The 5,865-nt window shown below is 44.4% G+C and overlaps 1 protein-coding gene and 1 non-coding gene across 2 annotated transcripts in view; both read right to left on the bottom strand.

The window, feature by feature from the left end:
- LOC108245748 (ephrin-A5b) overlaps positions 1-5,865 on the bottom strand; it is a 65,177-nt gene that overhangs the window by 24,223 nt on the left and 35,089 nt on the right. The gene's annotated exons all lie outside the window — the stretch shown is intronic.
- trnae-uuc lies at positions 4,774-4,845 on the bottom strand. Its single transcript has one exon. It is a non-coding gene; the product is annotated as a tRNA-Glu (tRNA).

Raw genomic sequence — 5,865 nt, 5'->3', positions numbered from 1 at the left:
ACAAACACTTTGTGTCTGCAAAACATGTGAGGAGAGCTGCAGACCAGGGACAATCCAGAAATGCTCATGAATGTCAGTTTAGAAGCTGTCAAAGTTCTCAAATAAAGCACCTTTTGAGAATGTCAATGTTTGTTGGGAATTATCTTACAAAACTAGGAAAGATTTTTGGTTTTTATAGTAAAAGTTATGGTTTTATATTGATTTTAGTAAAAAAAAAAAAAGGCAACTTTTAGGAAAATGCTCCGTGAAATCCTGGAGGGATTGATTAATCTGCAGGTGTTCAGCTGACTCAGAGTGGAAATGAATAAATTCAGGTTTGGCTCAAACTGCTCTGATAAATAAAACCCTGAAAAAAAAAACCCAGATATGATTCTGATTTAAGAAGTAAGTTTGAATCTGAACGAACTCCAATCAAAATGCTTTCCGGAGTAACCAGGAAGCTGAACGGTTCCAGTCGCACCGGGAAATGGGAATCTCTGAGCTCCCAGCTAAAGTTTGGTGTGGTAGTAGCTGAAAGTGATCCCGAATACAGACCTTTTTACCGTCAGCTGGTCCAAACCTGCTTTGAGACTCTGCTCGTATCTCTTCGCCTGTGTTTTCTCTCCCGGTCAAATAAAGGTTCACCTCAAAACGAGCCCCCGTTAACAACGTTACGGATCGGAATTTCTTCGGGTGAAAACAGAAACCCAACAAGCGAGCGAGTGTCCTGAAACTGAAAGGAGGGGATTGTTGATTCAGGCCGAGACGAAAAAAAAAAAAAAAAAACAAGCCAAGAGATTCGGTTCTGATAACAAGGTCAACGAGAACTGTTCCTTCAAAATAAGAGCCCGAGCGTCGGCCCGCCGCCTTTAAGGAGGAAGATCTCAGACAAAGTTCTCGCTTGCTGCGTGTGACAGCCGCGTCATTTACTGAGTTAAGGCCATTTCTGTGTTAGCTATTGTCCGTTAGCTGTGACGGCCATCTTGAATTTGGTTGGTCAGTTTCATTGAAATCAGTCCGGTGGTTCACGAGCGGAAACATCGCCGCCGCCTCTGAACATTTTATTCCAGACTTTGTTTCCCGGATCCGATCGGAGTGAAGCGTGACCCCCCCCCTCCGAGGTCGGAGTCTCGTTTTAGAACCGCAGCGGCCGCCGGGCCTCCCATCTGCGTCCTGCAGCTCCGGCTCTTGTCACCTGACGCCATCTGCACGCCGAGAGGGCCGCGAGAGGCTCTTCGCACCGCAAGCTTCGCTGACAAGTGTGGCGGGACGAGAGCCAGAAGGCAGCAGTGTGTGTGTGTGTGTTCTTTCCAGCCGAATGAAGGAAGGTTCGGCTGCTTCTGGCGGATCCATACGAGCAGCAGGTCCGCTGCTATAAAAGATGGGCGATCATGTACTTTAGCTCGTAGCGTTTGTTTGCTCGTCTGTTAGCAAAACACATCATGAACCAGCGGGCGGATCTGACTGAAAATGACGAGATCACCTCCACCCGTCCTCACCAGGAGGTGGTTTCACCTTCAAACTCTGGCGGGAGAGGCGGCGGGCGACATGCATTCCTGTCAGGACCGTCAGGCCGTTAACTGAAGCAGGACAGTTTCTGGATTTGGGTGTTTTGTTCTGTCGTTGGAGGATTACATGGATTTTACACACACACACACACACACACACGTAGTCAAACGCACTGAGCGCGCTCAGTAGAGCCACCTGTGAGCTCAGCGTTCAGCCGGCGGCTCATTTTAGCTTCTGTTTAGCTCATTTTATATACATTCTGCTTCTTTTAGCTGCTGTTTTGGTAATTTTAAATAGTTTTGCTACTTTTAACACCTATTTAGCTTTTTTTTTTAAACTTAGCTACTGTTTTGTTATAATTAGAATAGTTTTTCCAATTTCAGCAAATTTTAGCATAATTTTAACTAATTTTAACATTCATTTAGCTCATTTTAGTTAATTTTAGTGCCTGTTTAGCTCATTTTAGCTAATATTCTGCTTCTTTTAGCTGCTGATTTGGTAATTTTAAATAGTTTAGCTATTTTTAACACCTATTTAGCTTTTTTTTAAAAGCTTTGCTACTGTTTTGCTATAATTAGAATCAGTTTTTTCACTTTCAGCAAATTTTAGCATCAGTTTAACTCATTTTAGCTTCTGTTTAGCTCATTTTGGCTCTTGTTTAGCTCATTTTGGCTCTTGTTTAGCTCATTTTAGTTCATTTTAGCTCTTGTTTAGCTCATTTTAGCTTCTGTTTAGCTCATTTTAGCTAACATTCTGCTTCTTTTAGCTGCTGATTTGGTAATTTTAAATAGTTTTGCTATATCTAAACACCTATTTAGCTTTTTTTAAAAAGCTTTGCTACTGTTTTGCTATAATTAGAATCAGTTTTTTCACTTTCAGCTAATTTTAGCATCAGTTTAACTCATTTTAACATCCATTTAGCTCCCGTTTAGCTCATTTTAGCTCTTGTTTAGCTCATTTTAGCTCCTGTTTAGCTCATTTTAGTTCATTTTAGCACTTGTTTAGTTCATTTTAGCTCCTGTTTAGCTCTTTGTCAGTGGCTGTGACCCAGGAGGAGAGAAGAACGCGACCCAGATGACTGAAGCAGGAAAACTCTTAACTTTTGACGTTGATTTCATCTCACTCTGTCTTTAGGAAGAGGAATTTCCCTGGTTTGGAATAAAACATCATATTTGGTGTTTTCTCGCCTTTTCATTGATGATCTGACACCGGAGATGAGCGCTCACACACACACACACACAGAAATCAAAGGAAGCTCCATCGAGTAACATTAGTCAGCGAGGGAACGGGCCGATATTTGACACAGTTTCCAGGTCCTGACAGAAACACCACAGCGGGCTGCGTTCAATTGCTCACTACCCAACGCTTCCGGACCCGGACCGGACCGGACCGCCACAGATCTGAAGCTGCAGGGGGCCGTCCGACCACGGGAGGTGGGAGGCGATCGACCGAGGGGGGGGGGTCTGAGGGAGACTTTGAGAATTCAGACATCAGAAATGGATTTTTCTGCTGTTTGGATCGAGGCTGTTTGAAGAATCCAGAATCAGCAGTTTTCCTTGTGAAAAGGAAAATCAGATCAGAATTCCTTCCCTGCCAGGGAAATAAACCTGACAAGACAAGCAAGGACACATAAGGAGATGTAAGATAAAGGAAGCATCAGAAACAAACAGAAATATGAAGGAAAACAATGGAGACAAACTGGAGAAAGTCTGCTGAAAGTTCACGAGGATTGTTGCTTTTTAAATAAAGTTAAACGATTCAAAAAGCCCCGGGTTCTGCTCCCGGTCCGCTCAAACGGCAGGGAGCAGCTGGAGCTTACAGAATATGAAAACCAGTGGTTTTAATCACAAACGGCTGAAAATAAAAGCAAAGACGTCTGGGTTCGAGTCGCTCCGACGGGATCGAATTTCAGCCGCGGACCCGGGAACGGTAGCTGGTCGGGATCGGAGCCGGGCCTCTTGACCGAGGCGTTAATCCTCCCGGGCTCAGAGGAAATCTGTCAGCACCCCAGAAACACTCTCCTGATCCCTTCCTCCTTCCCGGGATTAGCGGCGCGGCCACATTCCTGGGATAAGACGGCAGGTAGGGAGGGGGAGGCGCTGATAGGCGTATCTGCCGCCCGTATGTGTGCCAGACAGAACCCATTTGTTCCTCATCTGTTCCCCTGATTTGGGCCTGACAGCTCGAGGCGATCAGTGGAGAGCGATGGAGGACGAGACCCCACGTGGGCTCACTGCCTCCGACACGACCGCTTATCTGGACTTCGTCTTAACCCTTTGAGGACTACGGGAGCGCCTGCGCTCCCATTTGCATACATATTTTCAAATGCCGGTAGAATTCAAACCACGTAAGGTAGAGCAATAATTTTTTTGCATATAAAACTGTAAGAATTGCACTTCCTTTTCCGACACTCAACATGCCCCCCGAATTGCTGTGTGTGTGCAGACGAGTTCACGGATTGGCCCAAAGATGCTAGGCAAACATGACGTGGCGTCCATCCCTATATTTGTAGATCAGTTCGGGTCACTTCCTGTGTTGGATCTGTTATTCTGACGTTGACAGCATAAAATATCGCGACATTTTATCAAATCTCACCGGACTCCGTTTCAGTTTCCCAGGAACTTTCTTCCTGCAGGTGTTTGCACTATTCGGCTCGCCTTTTGCTAGCCAAACACGTGCGGACCGAACACGCGACAGACAATTTATGGAAAGACACAGAGTCAGTAGATTTTTACTCTCCGACCGAAGCGTTGGAGCTCGTCACCGATACCGCCGACAGTGACGAGGAAGCGGACTTTATCGAAGGGATCGATATTTTTGTTTTTATAAAATTGGCTGTAACTTTGAAACTAAGCATCGAAAAAACTCCAAATAAATTGTGTTTGGTTTAGAAGGCTTGTGTGCAATTTTTTTGTATTGACAGTTTTGAGAAATAAAGTTAGGAAACTTTTCATATTTACAAAAATATGTCAAATAATTATAAAACGAATGGAGTTCCTGTGATTGTTTTTGCACATTTAAGCATTTTAATTAGTTGTTATAGACTAATGGCATACAAACTTGGAAAATAAGGATTATAAGGATTTTATTGATGTAAAGAACATTGGAATGCTCCTAATAATGACTCTGCAGCATCCAAAAATGTAAAAAGATGCTCATGCGGACCTTTATAATGGTAGTCCTCAAAGGGCTAAGGTGCAGAGGAGCATTCTTTGCACACAGTAGAATCTCGCACATCATCAGTTCAAGTTGTCAACACGTGCAGAGAGTGATTGATCAATATTGTTCCCTGACCGGGAATCGAACCCGGGCCACGGCGGTGAAAGCGCCGGATCCTAGCCACTAGACCATCAGGGAGGAGCTGTGAGGAGTCAGCCACGGCGTTGAGCTTTCTTTCTTAAGCCTGTAAGTCAAACATGAGAACATGAACATGCCTTATCCTGCGGCAGTCTACTGATAAACTGCTCCAGATGGGAGCTTTTCAAATGACTTTGGTGCAATCGCTTCAACCTAGAGGATGGACACTCAAAGGAACCACCCCTATGTGTGCATATCTTTGTTTTTTTCTAAACACTAAAAGCGCTCCTTAACAAGAGACAACCCACAAGATCACCCACTGAGGTTATTCTGTCCTGGGCTGCTGTGAAGACAGTGCTTAACGTTGCCAACGACACTATCAGGAATCCAACACTCCTTTGTTGAAAGCACGACATTCAACATGCACCGTTTTCCTTGACAGACGTTCTTGTTCAGGTTCGGTCGGGTTTGATAGTTGCAGACTGTGGAGGACTCTTTTTTGTGCAGAAACGTGGCCCTTTGTTAAAGCTATAAGTTCTGCTGAAAAACCTCTTGAGGCACGATTTCAGTGACTGATGAATTCCAAAGCATCCCTGGTGGAAAGAGACATTTGGTGCCTTTATGTCAAGAGCCAGTAAAGCTTGTATCCCAAAAGGCAGCTTGTCTGTCTCTGAACATGCTCTTAACGTAGGAGCAGTTTTGCTATGAGGGTCAGAATAGCTGGCTTACCAGGAGCTTAATCAAGCTAGAGAACACTCCAATGCATGGGCTCAATAGGGCATTCTAGGAGCAGGAAAGGTGACAGAAGACTAAAAGGTTAGTTTTGTCTGCTTTGTAAATGGATGGGTTAGGTTTTGGAGGAGTGTGGTTTTCTTGTGAATACATGCTTCAACTACATTTTCAGACTGTCAAAAGCCCTGGGCTTTGAAAGGCAATGGCAGATTTTGAGGTAGCCTAAACTAAGGTATTGATGAGTACTGAGGACAGACAGCCCCATTTCTGGCTGAAGCAGAAGGTAATGGGAGAAGATAAGTTCTCCACACAGAAGTCCTATGTACCTCCCCTTTGGGATCCAACATT

Source organism: Kryptolebias marmoratus, linkage group LG14 (genome assembly GCF_001649575.2).
Source record: "Kryptolebias marmoratus isolate JLee-2015 linkage group LG14, ASM164957v2, whole genome shotgun sequence".
Classification (NCBI taxonomy): domain Eukaryota; kingdom Metazoa; phylum Chordata; class Actinopteri; order Cyprinodontiformes; family Rivulidae; genus Kryptolebias; species Kryptolebias marmoratus.
This window is presented reverse-complemented; position numbering and strand designations above follow the sequence as displayed.